The sequence below is a fragment of the Schistocerca serialis genome, chromosome 3 (genome assembly GCF_023864345.2).
Source record: "Schistocerca serialis cubense isolate TAMUIC-IGC-003099 chromosome 3, iqSchSeri2.2, whole genome shotgun sequence".
NCBI lineage: Eukaryota > Metazoa > Arthropoda > Insecta > Orthoptera > Acrididae > Schistocerca > Schistocerca serialis.
Window position 1 is genome coordinate 449120290 of NC_064640.1, and position 16020 is coordinate 449136309.

The 16020-nt window shown below is 44.6% G+C and overlaps 1 protein-coding gene across 1 annotated transcript in view; it reads left to right on the forward strand.

Moving 5' to 3' along the window:
* The window catches only part of LOC126470914 (uncharacterized), a 445629-nt gene that overhangs the window by 314919 nt on the left and 114690 nt on the right, over nt 1-16020 (forward strand). The window lies entirely within an intron of this gene.

Genomic DNA, 16020 nt, shown 5'->3' on the forward strand with positions numbered 1-16020 from the left:
CGAAGTGGTTAAGGCGACCGCGGGAAATGCGAGTGTGACTCCTGGTCCAGCACAGATTTTTATACGTCACCGATAACTAATACAGTTAAAGTCAATTTAAATTTGCTATCTTAGAATCAAATTTCTTAATGTACGATATCAATAAGTCACAGCTGGGTTCGGTCAACTCATAAAAACACATGGGTGTAACAGTTTGTAGGATATGCAATGGAACTGTCACATAGGATCGTAGATAAAGCGGGTGGCGCGCTTTGTTAATAGAATACTAGGGAACTACTATCAGCCTACAAAGGAGATGGCTTACAAAACACCTAACTAACCTAAAGACAACACACACATCCATGCCCGAGGCAAGATTCGAACCTGCGACCGTAGCGGTCGCGCGGTTCCAAATTGAAGCGCCGAGAACCGCACGGCCACACCGGCCGGCTATACAACATTCCTTCAGACATGTACACATAAATTTCTAAAGGAATAGAAACTACGTAGCGATCGAATGTTCCTTCTTGGTGGGAATCACACTGTGTGTGTGTGTGTGTGTGTGTGTGTGTGTGTGTGTGTGTGTGTGTGTGTGTGTGTTTGTGAGTGTGCGCGCGTGCGCACTAGATATGGACAAGTGTGACATGTGGAGATTCTGATCGATCTTGGAGGTGTGCACGGATAGACAAAGTGGTTAAGGCGACAGCGCATGTTAAGCGGGAAATCCGGGTTCAAGTCCCGCTCCGGCACAAATTTTCATATGTCGCCGATAAATAGTACAGTCAATTCACAATTTTGGAATCTAATTTGGTAATATTTAATAAGCAGCTGTGGATTGTTAACCAGTGTCTGTTCCTTGAGGCATGCATGGATGTCTGAAGGAACATTGTATAACGTGACTCAACAGAGATATTGTTCAATATTATAGTAAGTATTGACATTGTAATCACAGGATACTATGTTTTCTCGTTTTGTGAAGAGCAAAATTTTACATTTATGAACATTAAAGCTAAGTTCCCAGTCTATATACCACTCTGAAATCTCATCAAGATTATAAAGACGAACGGAAGTGGTCCCAAGACGGTATCCTGTGGCATTTTCATATGATATTCTGGACTCATAGGCCAACATTGTAAGGGACATGTCGTAAAGATACCGTCTGTGGAAGGTTTCCGACTGACTGCCTTCAGCAGACGGGGCATGACTGCTTTCAGAGGCGAGGCGTAACGATACATTGACAAATTGGGCGGTTTTTGCCATAAACAAGCTGGAAAAGATTCTCTTTATGCGGTTAGAAGACACACAGAATTCGAATCCGAACAAATACTGAGATGTTAACATTGTCACCAAAAGGGGTACTGAAAACGGTGTAACAGTCCGTGACAGCTTGTTCGTGAAATGTGTTAATTACGTAGAAGTGTTGTCATTATTAGACAATAGCATTCCTGCAAAGTTGGTGCTTTTGCGAGATAGCTAGCGGAGAGTGTGCGCTAGCGCAGTATGTGAGAGGTGGCAGCCGTAATGGTTTTTAGGGCGCAAGAAGCGGAGGGGCGCGGGCCCCGGTCATATTGCACACGCCACGCCGGGGCACAGATCACGCAAAATACAAAAAAATAGCTTCGCACTTCTGGCTGTGCTTTAATGTCCTCCTCGCTAACGAACATTTGATGGCGCCGTCGCTAGTGCCATCAAGGTGAAACAAATAAAGCGCGCGCCGCGTTGTTTGTATTTGTAACGGGGGAAAGAAGCCAGCTGCGATTTTTCGCTAACTTCAGATTTTCACGCAGAAGAAAAGGAAATATGTGCTCGGTTTCAGCGACTTGCTGATATTGCCCAGTGAATAACAGGTGGTGTGAATTTTAACGAATTCGATGGTGCTTTGTTGAAGACACTGGACTCGTTTTTGGGAGGAGCAGGGTTCAAGTCCACGTACAGTCATGCAGACGTAAGTCTCTTATCGCTTCCCGAAATTGCTTAGGCCATGCCCGTCTGGGTTCGCTTCTAAACAACGCAACTGAGTTCCTTCCCACCTGTTCTCCTATCTGAACTTGCACACCGTCTTTGATGACTTCTCCTTCAACGAGAAGTTTCTGACAACGCTGTTTTGAGAGTCGTTGTCCACACTTTTAGTCACGGTCCGTATTCGCATTTTGTAGTTATTATTCTGGAAAATACTTCCAGCAATATTCTGTTACCGCCGGCCGGGGTGGCCGTGCGGTTCTAGGCGCTACAGTCTGGAACGGCGCGACCACTACAGTCGCAGGTTCGAATCCTGCCTCGGGCATTGATGTGTGTGATGTCCTTAGGTTAGTTAGGTTTAAGTAGTTCTAAGTTCTAAGGGACTGATGACCTCAGATGTTGAGTCCCATAGTGCTCAGAGCCATTTGAACCATTATTCTGTTATCATGCTGGAGGAACTCCAAAACTGAGACTCTTACACTCTACAGAGCACAAGTACTTGCGTTGTTTTGCTTTTTTCTCATTAACTTCTCGTAAAGCACCGCAAACCGCTATGAAATTATGAGGTTTTCATGAAGTTTGAAAACTGTGGTCGAATTCACGCGCAAGAAATGGTAGATCAGTGCTTCTGATTGTAGATTTCCTGCGATCTGACACAGTAGAATGTTTGGTAAGTTTCCGACTACAGCCTAAAGTATCACCAGCAGCGTAATGGGTACGCTGTATACAGATGCACTTCGTAATTCCGCTAGCCTAAGGTAGCCTCCATCCGAGCACTAATTGTTCTTATTTTACAAGATAAACACTACCTGATCAAAAGTACCTGGGCATCTATTAGTGGACATTAATATCAGGTATGTCTATCCTTCTCCTTCGTGAACTCTCTTCGGGACACTGTCAGTGAGGTGTGTGAATTCTTGTGGAGAAATGGTGTCCCATTCTTCCTCAAGAGCCGAAACCAGACAAGGTAGTGATGATTGACGCTGCTGTCTAGAGCCGATACAACGTCCTAATTCATCCCAAAGGTGTTGCATTCAGATCAGATTGGCACTCTGGGCAGGCCAGTCCACTTCAGGAAAGTTATTGTCCCTAAATCATTGCCTTACATATACTGCTTTATGGCAGCGACTATTTTGGTGCCGATGCAAACAAGTCATCGTCTCAGTGCTGTTCCTGTACTCAGCGCAGTACACACTGCTGTAAAATTTGTTCACATTCTTTCGCAATTACCGTTTTATTAAGTGCAGTAAGGAGCTACACCTAACTGTGAATATCACTCCCATACCCTAATACCACGCACTCTATCAGACACGCGTGGCTTCTGAGGAGCTACTCGACCATCGTAGCTCATTCTTTTTAACTTCCCAGTACTTTCATTGTGCTAAGTGGACTGCTGGTAGCACTTCCAAACTCACGAGTGATTCCTTATGCTTGTTTCATGATATTGTTTACAACTACACTTAGCATTCTCGACGGTCCCTGTCCGTCAGTACATTTAGTCTGTGTCTGGTCTTGGTTTACCTACGGTTGTTCCTTCGCGTTTACACTTCACAATCACATCGCCCACAATTTAAATAATTGGGCAGCTTTAGAAGGGTTTAAATGTCCCTTATGGATTTGTTACTAAGATGACTTCCAATGATTAGTCCACGTTTGAACTCAGTGAACTCTACTGACCGATCTGTTTTGGTTCAAAAATGGTTCAAATGGCTCTGAGCACTATGGGACTTAACTTCTAAGGTCATCAGTCCCCTAGAACTTAGAACTACTTAAACGCAACTAACCTAAGGACATCACACACATCCATGCCCGAGGCAGGATTCGAACCTGCGACCGTAGCGGTCGTGCGGTTCCAGACTGAAGCGCTTGGAACCGCTCGGCCACAACGGCCAGCGCTTTGTTTAGAAACTACGAAAGATAGATACACGATTCCAACGTTTCTGGAAAGAGAAAAGTTCAAATTTGTATGCATTCAATGTCAACACCATGTGTCGCCCGAAAAATATCAAAACGGTGTCTCATTTCCTGCAACATCGTCTCTCGTTATCGAATTCACGGCTTCAACAATGCGATGTCACAGACTTCTAAGGGCGTCAGGCAAAGGGGGATGAAAACGCGGTTATTTACGCAACCTCACAGATAAGTCACAAGTTGTGAGGTCTGGAGACCTGGGAGACTACCAGCGATGAAGTTCATCTTCCGCTCCTCCTCTTCCACTCCAACGGTCTACGATGGTGTCATTAAGGTAAGGTCGGACGTGCACACGCCTTCTGACTTTCATCAGTGGGGGGGGTTACGTAAATGACCGCGTTTTATCACCCCTATGCCGCGTAATAATTTGAACTGTTCTCTTTCCTAGAACGTTGGAATTCTATTTCTATCTTTTGTAGTTTGGAAGCAATAAATGCTTGAAATCTGTTCCTTATTTTTGGACAGACCTGTATATTTCCATGCTTCTGACGCTAGATGAAGTTTAACAGATGGACTGTTAGTGCATCCCGAATGAAACTGAATAATTTGAGTCAAATTTACTTTCAAAAACGTAAGAAGTTGTTCTTATTGTTTGACTATGACAGCTAAATGATACGCGGGTATTTTGTGTGAGTGTTTCAGTCTACAAGTGTTCTGCATGTAGCAATGGCCCTGAATCATGAAAAGATCTCTTACTATCTGTCGATATGAACTACAAAACAAGGAAACAGCAAACATCATTTTATGGGTTTCATCAACGATGGATGCAATTGAAATGGTAACTGCATATTATCTTCAATGTGTCGATTCAAAGTGAGATTACCGAGCGAAATGGCGCAGAAATTGAAGTACGTACTTACATTCCAGGTGAGTGGGATTTTCTTGGACAGCCGAACTTAGATATACCACAGCTGATTGTCTCCCCCGTCCCTGTCTAATTATGGTCTGTTCTCCGTATGTGATAACAACGACATAGATAGGACGTTAAACAACATTTCTTTCTTCCCTGTATTCCATTTTGAATATCCCTGTAATGTGCATTGTGTGAAAGGAACTGAGGACACTGCTTTCTGTTATAGTTGTAATCAATTTTTTTGCCGGATATTGATAACATTCACTGTTGTGCTTTCACGATACTCATTACAGCGAACGCTGATGTCACTTTCAAGCTTAATATGTTGGTGTAACTCCGGATATCCGTTGGTTTATTATAGGTGGATGTTAGAGAAATAAATGGGCCGAGTATGGACTCTTTACTATATTAGTTGGAAAGTGAGATAACAAAGGTAAAAATCATACATGTTGTTTCAGCGCGAAACTGCTACATTTATACTAAATGTTATCTACCATGATCGATTAAAGAGCAGTTTTCATTTGGTGCTTCTATGTAAAATCTGAGTTGGCACATAGATGCTTAACACTTCTTCTTCTGAACTATGTACGATGAATACTGAGCACATAGTCCAGAAACCGGATTGAAATTTTTTACACGTCTCAGCTAAAAAGAAGACTCTCAGGTTTTTCTTCGCAAATCTTTCACGCTATTTCCCAAACAGCAAGCTCCGACTAGTACAATGGCTCTCAACCTGTGGTAATTACTTCACGAAAGGTAAAAACTAAAAGGTACGATTGAGTTCAGGTCACGAAATTAGATTACTTGTGAAATATTATGACTAATATCGTTCTAAAATACGGTGCTATTAAAAAGGAAGGAACAGATTTCAAACACTTTTTGTTTACAAATGGCTCTGAGCACTATTGGACTTAACTTCTAAGGTCATCAGTCCTCTAGAACTTAGAACTACTTAAACCCAACTATTCTAAGAACATCACACACTAATATCATTATTTAATGAGAGTGTCATACTAATTACCTAAGTTAGCAACACTTAAATTTTTTAAATAAATACTAGCATTAACATATGAAACAATGTGGAGGGCCCTAAAGCCCGTGAAACAAATTATGAACGTCATCTGCCTCACCCAATCCACGCACTACACACATTCTTTGCACTTTGTATCATGCACGTATGACATTAAAACTCAGACATAACAGGCACCACATACAGGGTGTTACAAAAAGGTACGGCCAAACTTTCAGGAAACATTCCTCACACACAAATAAAGAAAAGATATTTTGTGGACATGTGTCCGGAAACGCTTAATTTCCATGTTAGAGCTCATTTTAGTTTCGTCAGTATGTACTGTACTTCCTCGATTCACCGCCGGTTGGCGCAATTGAAGGAAGGTTATGTTGACTTCGGTGCTTGTGTTGACATGCGACTCATTTCTGTGAACGTTTGGGCAGGCATTGTTGGTGATGTCTTGATTGGGTCCCATGTTCTTCCACCTACGCTCAATGGAGCTCGTTATCATGATTTCATACGGGATACTCTACCTGTGCTGCTAGAACATGTGCCTTTACAAGTACGACACAACATGTGGTTCATGCACGATGGAGCTCCTGCACATTTCAGTCGAAGTGTTCGTACGCTTCTCAGCAACAGACTCGGTGACCGATGGATTGGTAGAGGCGGCCTCCACGCTCTCCTGACCTCATCCCTCTTGACTTTCATTTGTGGGGGCATTTGAAAGCTCTTGTCTACGCAACCCCGGTACCAAATGTAGAGACTCTTCGTGCTCGTATTGTGGACGGCTGTGATACAATACGCCATTCTCCAGGGCTGCATCAGCGCATCAGGGATTTCATGCGACGGAGGGTGGATGCATGTATCCTCGCTAACGGAGGACATTTTGAACATTTCCTGTGACAAAGTGTTTGAAGTCACGTTGGTACGTTCTGTTGCTGTGTGTCTCCATTCCATGATTAATGTGATTTGAAGAGAAGTAATAAAATGAGCTCTAACATGGAAAGTAAGCGTTTCCGGACACATGTCCACATAACATATTTTCTTTCTTTGTGTGTGAGGAATGTTTCCTGAAAGTTTGGCCGTACCTTTTTGTAACACTCTGTATACAAGGTGAGTTACTAACTCCGAAAGTATAACAGGAGCTGAAACGTTTGTGGGACGTTGGTTTTTTGTTGCTAGGTGGGGTCACTTCAGAGATATGAAGGTCAACTTTGTTTTTTTTTTAATTGGATGCTACAGTTTGCTACTTATTTTCTGATAGCGGCCATCGAGACGAATCCAGTGATGTGCAACAATAAGGTCTTTGAAGGTCAACGAAGGTCAAAAAGGTGGCATGAACGTCCATTTACAGAAGGTGTTCGAAGTGATGACTATTGGTATCAATGCAGTGCTCCAATATTCTTATCATGGATTGAGTGGTATTCTTTATCACTTCAGCACTTATCGAAGCATATGCTCGGGCAATTCTCTCTCGTATAACGTGCAAATATACGTAGTAAATATTCACCGAATACGTGCCATGGACATGTAAACACCATTCGACGGTTTCGCAATACAACACTAACAGGAACTGTAAGATTATCGTCGAATCAAGAGAATGTGAATGATGAATTCCTTCGAAGAACAAGTCGATATGCTTCTCATTTACGGAGAATGCCAGGGAAATTCAGTGAGAGGTAGAGACTTTTAAGCTGAAAGATATCCTCAACGTACTCACCCTGCACGCCGTACATTTAAATATGTGCATGATACATTGAGAACAACTGGATCTTTAACGCATCGGAAACATACCCGGCAAAGGAAAGTTACTAACGAGGAAACGAAAATTGGCACCCTGCCACTGTGGTTCGAGATCCTGGTGTTAGTTCACGTCAAATCGCAAGGGAATCTGGCATGAGCCAGAGTAGTGTTGTTCGTGTTCTGCATCGCCATAAATATCATCGTTACCACATCAGTCTCCATCAAGAATTAACTGGTACTGATTGTATGCGTCGCAAGGAATTCTGCCGATGGGCTCAGCTTCAGATTCAGAGGGATGACACATTTATTAATCTGATTTTATACAATCACGAACCAAGGAAATGTTAATTTGCATAACATGCATTACAGGGCAACGGAAAATCCATGTTGACTGCTGCAAGTTGCACACCAAAAACCGTGGTCGGTGAATGTATGGCGTGGGGTTCTGGAGGACAGTATTATAGGGACCTATTTCATCGAAGGAAATGTTAATGGTAGGAAGTACACCACATTCCTGCAAGAACGTTGGGTCTGTTTTTGGAAGAAATACCTTTAGGAACAAGGAACAGAATGTAGAATCAACACGATGGGTGTCCGGCACATTTTTGGCTGACGGCTAGAAATGAGTTGCAGAGACAATTCCCAAAGCGTTGGATTGGAGGCAGAGATGTGTCATGGCCGGCTCGTTCGCCAGACTTTACGCCTGTGGATTTTTTCTTGTGGGGACTCGTAAAAGACATTATTTATAAAGACGTTGCAACTACACCTGAAGATATGCGAGAGAGAATTGTACGTGCTTTGATAAGTGCCGATGTGATAAGGAATACCACTTAATCCCTGATAAGAAGACTGCAGCACTGCATTGATACCAATGGTCATCACTTCGAACGCTTTCTGTAAATGGATGTTCATGCCACCTTTGTGACCTTCGTTGACCTTCGAAGACCTTCCTGTTCCAAGTCATTGGATTCGTCTCGATAGCCGCTAAAAGAAAATAAATACCAGGCTATACCATCCCATTTAAAAAACGAAGTAGACCTCCATATCTCTGAAGCGACCCCACCTAGCAACAAAAAACCAACGTCATATTATGGCCCCTGTTGTTCCATGCAACATTTGTCCCACAAACATTTCAGCTACTATCGTACTTTCGGAGTTAGGTGACGCTACGCTAGTAGTGTGTAACAGGGTGGGAATTCGGGAAGCGTGCCCGGGTGGCCGAGGCGGTTAAGTCAACTGCCCAAGTTAAGAGCGAGATCGGGGTTGGAGTCCCAGTCCGGCACAAATTTTCACCTGTCATCAACGATTCCTTTTGACACGCAAATGCGCTTAATGTCACTGAAAACCTTTGGCTCAGATATTTATGTTACATATGTTTAAATACACTCCTGGAAATTGAAATAAGAACACCGTGAATTCATTGTTCCAGGAAGGGGAAACTTTATTGACACATTCCTGAGGTCAGATACATCACATGATCACACTGACAGAGCCACAGGCACATAGACACAGGCAACAGAGCATGCACAATGTCGGCACTAGTACAGTGTATATCCACCTTTCGCAGCAATGCAGGCTGCTATTCTCCCATGGAGACGATCGTAGAGATGCTGGATGTAGTCCTGTGGAACGGCTTGCCATGCCATTTCCACCTGGCGCCTCAGTTGGACCAGCGTTCGTGCTGGACGTGCAGACCGCGTGAGACGACGCTTCATCCAGTCCCAAACATGCTCAATGGGGGACAGATCCGGAGATCTTGCTGGCCAGGGTAGTTGACTTACACCTTCTAGAGCACGTTGGGTGGCACGGGATACATGCGGACGTGCATTGTCCTGTTGGAACAGCAAGTTCCATTGCTGGTCTAGGAATGGTAGAACGATGGGTTCGATGACGGTTTGGATGTACCGTGCACTATTCAGTGTCCCCTCGACGATCACCAGTGGTGTACGGCCAGTATAGGAGATCGCTCCCCACACCATGATGCCGGGTGTTGGCCCTGTGTGCCTCGGTCGTATGCAGTCCTGATTGTGGCGCTCACCTGCACGGCGCCAAACACGCATACGACCATCATTGGCACCAAGGCAGAAGCGACTCTCATCGCTGAAGACGACACGTCTCCATTCGTCCCTCCATTCACCCCTGTCGCGACACCACTGGAGGCGGGCTGCACGATGTTGGGGCGTGAGCGGAAGACGGCCTAACGGTGTGCGGGACCGTAGCCCAGCTTCATGGAGACGGTTGCGAATGGTCCTCGCCGATACCCCAGGAGCAACAGTGTCCCTAATTTGCTGGGAAGTGGCGGTGCGGTCCCCTACGGCACTGCGTAGGATCCTACGGTCTTGGCGTGCATCCGTGCGTCGCTGCGGTCCGGTCCCAGGTCGACGGGCACGTGCACCTTCCGCCGACCACTGGCGACAACATCGATGTACTGTGGAGACCTCACGCCCCACGTGTTGAGCAATTCGGCGGTACGTCCACCCGGCCTCCCGCATGCCCACTATACGCCCTCGCTCAAAGTCCGTCAACTGCACATACGGTTCACGTCCACGCTGTCGCGGCATGCTACCAGTGTTAAAGACTGCGATGGAGCTCCGTATGCCACGGCAAACTGGCTGACACTGACGGCGGCGGTGCACAAATGCTGCGCAGCTAGCGCCATTCGACGGCCAACACCGCGGTTCCTGGTGTGTCCGCTGTGCCGTGCGTGTGATCATTGCTTGTACAGCCCTCTCTCAGTGTCCGGAGCAAGTATGGTGGGTCTGACACACCGGTGTCAATGTGTTCTTTTTTCCATTTCCAGGAGTGTATCTCATGAAAATGTCTTCTCCTGTTGGTAGGTACCTACCAAAAAGTACTTGCTACGTTATTCGCTTTGCAACAGATAAACGAACTAATTAACAGCAGAACACAAGAGTAACTGTGTAACCGCTATTACATTGCCGTAGGACCTATACAGTGTTGTTATTATATTATTATTAGTGGCAGTTTGAAGTCTGTCAGTTTAGAAATGATTCACAAACAAAAAATACAGTGCACACAATTTAACTTACTTGACTTTAAGTGAGGGTGCTGGGCATGGGTGTCGCTTCGGAGAGGCGTGGGCTAGAGAAAGCATTTTTGTAACAGGTGTCTACCCTCAATGTGGACAGATAGATTTCGTTTCTGAGGAGTTGTAGGTAGCGCTCGCGATACACTAAAAACTGCTTCGTCATTCTATAAAAATGTTGATACAAATAAGCATTACAAATTGTCTCATTGTACAAATTGTCTCATTGGTGTTTAGTAAAACACCTACAAAAACTAAATGTCATCTATCTTTCGTCATTTTAAAAAAAGTACAATTTTGCAGCGTCTGTGTTTTACGGTGTACTATGCAATGTCTTTCAGTAACTGCGCGAGCGCAGGATGTGGACATACGGTAACATATGGCGGTTTGGGTCGGTCCTGAAAGCGTGGTCGGGTAGCTGATGATAGCTCTGCATGTTCGTTCAGAGGGTTAGCTGCAATCTGTAGTAAAAAATTGAGTGAATGGATCAACGATGAACTTGAACGGGTTTCATGGGACATCCACCCCAAACAAATGTCACGAACAATAATGAACAAAATGAGATAAAAAGTTATTAAGGCGACAGCGCGTATAAAGCAAGAAATACAGGTTCGAGTCCCGATCCCACACAGATTTTCATGTCTCACTAATCAATTGTGCAGCTGAAGTCTAATCGTGTTGCAATTGCGAATACATCTGTTAAAATAAGTGTCCCATAAATAAGAGTACATTCTTTTTCATTCTAAAGTTAAGTTAGACGCAATGTTGATGATAGTGAGGGCGGAGAGGGTAACTAGCTAATATCTGTTTACACTCAGGGTTAATGGTCTCGGACAGGTCGGGAGCCATTGGACTTGGATCATATGTAAACAGCAGCGCGGCGTGGAATGGCACGATCCGTTGTGCGTAGCTGGCTGGAGCGTTTTTGCGCACGGCGGGCAGCGGAGCGTGCGCCGGAGCAGCCGCCGCCTTAACGGAGTGGGCAGGCGACCTCGTTGCTCGTTGACCCCTCGGCTGCCGTGCAGACGCAGACAGGCGCACACGTCGTACCACGCGTCGCCGCTTCCGGAAAACGGCGCCTCAGGTAGCTCGCTTTCCACCGAGATTGGAAAAGCCATCTTGTCGGCACCTAGCAACGATGTTATTTCGAACTTTATGGACCACAGTGTGATGTCTGCGAATGATCAATTATGTATAAATGAAACTCATTTTGTGTAATTCACAATTCTACGCGTTTTCAGAGGCGTAGCCAGAAATTTCAGAACGATTACTCGTCTATAAACTAAAACTTAACTCCACCAGAACGGAAGGCCTAACGGTACAGAACGACTATAGTGTTATCCTCAGCCGAAAGGCGTCACTGTCGGCGGATATTGAGGGGGGGGGGGGGGAGGGAGGGGCATGAGGTCAGCACACCGCTCTCCCGGCCGTTGTCAGTTTTCGTGACGGAGCCAGCACGTGTCAATTACGTAGATCCTCAGCTGTTCTCAGAAAGGTTGAGTGCCCTCCACTTTGCCAAACAGCGATTGGCAGACCCGGACGGTCACCCATCCAAGTGATAGCCAAGCCCGACAGCACTTAACCTTCGTGACCTGACGGGAAGCAGTATTACCACTGCAGCAAGGCGGCTGGCCATTACTTGTCTTCAACTCATTCAGTTCTACTAGTCACACGTACGGACAGTTACGATAAAGTTTCAATTATCACTTCGAACAAATCAAGCTGGGGCTACTACACTTGACGTAGGTGTCAGTCCTTCTTTAAATATTCATCCTTCAACTCTAAACTAAAACACCGCCCACAGACTCTGGCGAACCCATTCCTACCTATCGGCCGCGCACAGTCGGCTAACTCACTTGAAAACCTAGCATAATAGAAAAATGGATATAAAATCCGACAAAACTGTGTTCCTTTTACATTTTTGAGGTCGCTGATTATGAATCCGATGACGAAATTGCAAAATTCAAATTGGCGAATCCAAGACGGCGGATCAGAATTTATTAATTTATCGAATTTGAGTAAAATTTATGGTACAAGATATTCCGAGGTAGCTTATAACGAACTAGGAGTCGGAATTGCCACATTGAGAACGCTTTATTTGATATTATACATTTTTCAATGGAAATCTTAGTCACATTTTTCGCTTCCGTCGTTATCGCTATTGTATAATATAAAATTAACATTATCACACTAATATAAAGCACGGAGTGTTGAAATGAACGATAATACGAACGCGGATGGTATTCATTACAAATGCAGTTTACTGTTTACTGAAAACTTCATATCGATCGCGTTCCCATTGACCCTTGTTCCACCTCATCCACAATTTCGATAAAATTAATCACAGTTGCTTTTCATTACCAGCACTCAGCTGAAACAGACTGTCTACATCCTCGGACAATTTTTACTGTACAGTCGTGACTTGAAGGTCAAGTCCTGCAGCCCATACATCTCGCACAAAGTCAAGTCAAGTCTTGTCTAAGATTTCAGTTCTCTGAATGGGAAGCAGATGCTGAAAAAAAGTCATTCAAAATGCTCATCACAGAATTATCCACGATTATCGATTAATTTTCAGTTCAATAATGAAGCAATATTTACTTCAGTTTTAATTAATTAATTATTTTTTTTATTTATTGCACAATAATTTCTATAATATTGTCCATTATTTGCAGAATATTGTTCATTATTGCACAATAAATGTCTACTGTGTAGCACTGCCGCACTAGATAAATGACCCGCGTCCACAAAAAGTGCACAAATATGCGCTCGTAAATACATTCGAACTCGTTAACTATAGGCCTACTATTAAAGTAGTAGGAGAGCCATTTTCAAAAGTGGAGCCATGCAAGGGAAATTTTGTAGTCAACGATTTCGAATAGTAGCGGTAGTCGTTTAATTTTCATTCGATGTACGTCATTACACCGATTAAAAATGTCATAAATGTTCGTTCTGGAATGCTGCTCGCCTAATTTAATCTCGACAAATGGGCATGATCGCTGTACTTACTACATAGAAACCAGGTAAACAATATCTGAAAAAATGTTTCGTTGTCCGATTCAATGTTTGCCGGCAATAATCGACTTCTGTCTGGAAACCCACCACCACATTCGAAAAGTGTGCACCAGTGCTATCTACACAATATCTCGCGATAGTAAAATCGGAAAGCGCACCCTTTTCTATTTGTATTCTGTCCAGGTTTTGAAGCTAGCTGCTGCGTCGAGCGCTGCCAGTGGCGTCATTGGATGCAGTCAGGAGGGGCGTAGGTTCAGCACAACGCCCTGCCGGCTGTTACCAGTTCTTGTGACCTGGAGCCGCTACTACTCGGTAGAGTAACTTCTCAGCTGGAATCACGAGGCTGAATGCACCCCGTTTCAGTCCTCCCACCAAGGAAAAATCCCTGGCAGAACTGGGAATGGAACCTGTGTCCTGCACACGCGCTGATCACTCAACAACGAAGGTGCACATTACTTTTCCTCAACGATGGATGACTTGGCGGAGACCTTGAGAGCAGAATTGTACATTTTGGCTGTTCAGCTAACATTCCACCTCTGAAATCATCTCGTCATCATCTTGGAAATGACTGACACGCAGTGATTTCTTCATCCGATGAAAGAGGAGGAAGTCACTGGGTGCCATATCACGAGAATCTGGGGGCGAGGCAAAGTTTGATGGCACGGAGAAGCATCATGTGTGACTGTGTTCTGGGGCGTTTTGGTGGAGCAGAACCACCCATTTGGACAGCCTCACGTAATCTCGTCAGAAAATTCCATTAGTATGCTCCTCGATATAAATAAATAAATGAAATTATGCTCCTAGGACATTTTGCAACTTACGAGCATGATACACTGACAGAAAAAAGTCACAACACAAAAAATAATTAATGTACAGTAATTAAATTTGGGGAATACGTTTTTCCAGGTAATACATTTAAGTGATTAACATTGCAAGATCATCAGTTAGTATAAGAGCGAGTTAATCCATTGCAAATGTGAAACGCTCGCACATTAATAAACGGTGTAACCGGCAGAGTGTTGAATGCAAGCAAACAAACGTGCATGCATTGTGCTGTATACATACCGGATGTCAGTGTGTGGGATTGAGTTCCATGCCTGTGACACGCGATCGGACAATACAGGGACTGTTAATGCTGTGTGTGGATGACACTGGAGTTGTCACCCGATGATGTGCCATATACGCTGGACTGGAGACAGATCTGGTGGTCAAGCAGGCCAAGGTATCATGTCGACACTCTTTAGAGCGTATTGGGTTACAACAACGGTTTGTGGGCAAGAATTATCTTGTTGGAAAACACCCCTAGAATGCCATTCATGAATAGAAGCACAAAAGGTCGAATCACCAAGAACGACGCACAGATTTGCAGTGCGGGGACGGAGGGTAACCAAGAGACTGCTCCTGCTGTCATACGAAATCGCTTCCCTGACCAAACTCCAGGTGTAGGTCCAGTGTATCTAACACGCAGACAGGTTGGTTGGCAGGCACTCAAATGACTTCCTTCTAACTAGCGCACGTGCATCACTGGCACCGAGCCACAACCAAATTTCATAGGCAAATACAAAAGACTTCCACCCTGCCCTCCTATGAGCTCTCGCTTGACACCATTGCAGTCAAAAACGACGGTGCCTTGGGGTCAGTGGAATGCACGCTAGAGAGCGTCTGGCTCTGAGCTGTCATTGAAGTAATCGATTTGCAACAGTTCGTTGTGTCACTGTGGTGCAAACTGCTGTTCAAATTGCTGCTGCAGATGCAGTACGATGCAACAGAGCCATATGCCGAACACGAAGATCTTCCCTCTCGGTAGTGCTAAATAACCATCTGGAGCCCGGTCTTCTTGCGATCGTACATTCTCGTGACCACCGCTGCCTGCAATCATATATAGAGGCTACATTCCTTCCGAGTCTTTTTGCAGTATCGCAGGAGGAACATCCAGTTTCTCATAGACCTATTACACTACCTCTTTCAAAGTCAGTGAGGTGTTCATAATGGCGTCTTTGTTGCCGTAAAGGCATTCTTCACTAACATCAACTCATCACCCCCAGTCTGAAAGGTAACTAACGCTCAAGACCGTTACAGCGTGTATTTAAATCAAATCTGATTTGCATCCTCATAGTGGCGCTACTAGTGCCTCTGTTATGCGACTGGCGCGAAATTGGAGTAGTCATCATCTTTCGATGTAGAAACACGTCTACCAACTTCCCTTTATGTCACACAACTAGGGTGGAAAACCCAATAAATACTCATTACCACCTTGCCCGATGATGGTTGGGTCGTAGCATTTTTATATCTTGGTTAATCCACATATTTCCACTGTTTGCTTTGCCCATTAATTCGGGATGATACTGATACTCCTAGCACTCGTCCACGGTGATCAGGCAGCTTTTGAAGTCATCTGGATTGATGTGACTTGCCGTAACGTTCCACCTGCGGCCTCAGTTC